Below are 2,053 nucleotides of genomic sequence, written 5' to 3'. Positions count from 1 at the left end.
GATTAACACATAGAATTCACTGCCACAGGAAGTGGTGGGTCTACAAGCATGGACGGCTTCAAAAGGGAATTAGATAAGCATATGGAGCAGAGGTCCATCAGTGGCTATTAGCCACAAGGTATAGCTAGGGGCTCTGGGGCAAGTGATGCTCTGTCTTCTTGGTGCTTGGGGGGGGTCAACAGTGGGAGGGCTTCTAATGTCCTTGCCCCACTGCTGGACCTCCTGATGGCACTGCGGTGACACAGAGTGTTGGATGGGCCTTTGGCCTGATCCAACATTGGCGTCTCTTATGTTCTTATGTTCTTAAGTCCTGGGTCAATCCTTCCCTCCAGGAGCAGCACCATTTTATTGAGATTAAGCTTCAGTTTATCAGTTCTCTTCCACCCCAAAACTGCTTCCAGGGTCTGGAACAAGGTTTCTTATGTTCTTATGTTCTTAAGTCCTGGGTCAATCCTTCCCTCCAGGAGCAGCACCATTTTATTGAGATTAAGCTTCAGTTTATCAGTTCTCTTCCACCCCAAAACTGCTTCCAGGGTCTGGAACAAGGTTTCAACATCCTCCCTGGGATCTGCAGGAATATGAGATAGAGCTATCACCCACACACCCCAACACCTCCTTTTGAAACTTACCTTCAAGGTAGGACTGAAACCACCCCAAAATGGTGCCTCCCAATCCCAACCCTGAAAACCAGTCCTAGAAGTATGCCGTGATCAATCATATTAAGAGCCGCTGAGAGGTCCAGGAGAATCAATAAGGTCACCCTCCCTCTATCCATCTCCTGATGCAGGCCATCGATCAGGATGACCAAGGGTGCTCTACTCCCATAAACAAGCCTGAAAGATCCAAGCAATCTGCTTCATCCAAGAACCTCTGGAGCTGTCTAGCCATCCTCCATTCAATCACTGTGCTCAAGAATGGTAGAGATCCAGCATGGTGTAGTTAGAGTGTTGGACCAGGATCTAGGAGAACCAAGTTCAAATCCCCACTTGTGCCATGGAAGCTTGCTGGGTGACCTTGGGCCGGTCACACACTCTCAGCGTAACCCACCTCACAGGGTTGTTGTGAGGATATAATGGAGGATGGAGAATGATGTAAGCCACCTTGGGTCCCCATTGGGGAGAAAGGCAGAGTATAAATAAAGTAAATACATAAATATGTTTGAGACTGTACAATAGTTTAGAACTCCTGCTCCAGAGAAGAATTCATTAGGAGTGGACTCGGAACTGCCTGTTTCAAGGTGGTGGCAACCATCCCATCACTCTAGGAGGCATTTACTGTCTCCAGCATTGTACTTGGCTGAATGAATTGCTCTCAGGGTTTGTTAGATTTGGAACTCAACATTGGCCCAGTCTGCATCCAGTGTTCCCTCTAAGCTGAGTTAGTGTGAGCTAGCTCACAGTTTTTTAGCCTCCAGCTCACAGATTTTTGTCTTAGCCCAGGAAGAATGGCTCCAGAGCAAACTAATTCATGCAGCAGCCAAATTGCTTGCTCATAACTTTAATGCCAGTAGCTCACAAAGTAGAATTTTTGCTCACAAGACTCCACAGCTTAGAGGGAGCATTACTGCATCTAGCATTTGCTCCAAACCCACACTGGAACAGAAAAAGATGTGTCTCAAAACCACATTCAAATATCCTGGGCCAACGCCATACTGACTGCAGAGTCACCCCTGAATGGCCATAAAACGGCCATAAATCTATGCAGACGGCCACCATAAAACCTAGAGAACAAACGAAGTGCAAGTGGCATGCAGTCCGGATGCGGCTATAAAATCTCACAATCAAAGTGAAAGTGGCATGCAGCGTAGAGGGGGATTTCTGTTCCATCGTGGGTTTGGTAAAACAGCAGAGCAAATGCTAGATGCAGATTGGGACTGAGTGACAGACTTGGAACATTTAAACTGGCAACAATGTAAATTTGTCAGATTCTCTCATTTGACAGCCCTAATTTTATAGCAAACATGACTGTGAATGCCGGAAACCTTGGACTGGAAGATAGTGGGTTGTATCCAACTACACAATTCCCCGAGACTTGTAAATTCAGAAGAGGGAGT

The 2,053-nt window shown here is 46.6% G+C and overlaps 1 protein-coding gene across 1 annotated transcript in view; it reads left to right on the top strand.

Annotated features, from left to right (window-relative positions):
* Nucleotides 1-2,053, top strand: part of LOC107119884 (keratin, type I cytoskeletal 15-like) — a 28,570-nt gene that overhangs the window by 18,617 nt on the left and 7,900 nt on the right. The window lies entirely within an intron of this gene.

This window comes from Gekko japonicus, unplaced genomic scaffold, assembly GCF_001447785.1.
Source record: "Gekko japonicus isolate JY-2015 unplaced genomic scaffold, Gekko_japonicus_V1.1 scaffold1255, whole genome shotgun sequence".
NCBI lineage: Eukaryota > Metazoa > Chordata > Lepidosauria > Squamata > Gekkonidae > Gekko > Gekko japonicus.
Note: the sequence above shows the minus strand (reverse complement) of the source record. Positions and strands in the feature narration are given on the sequence as shown.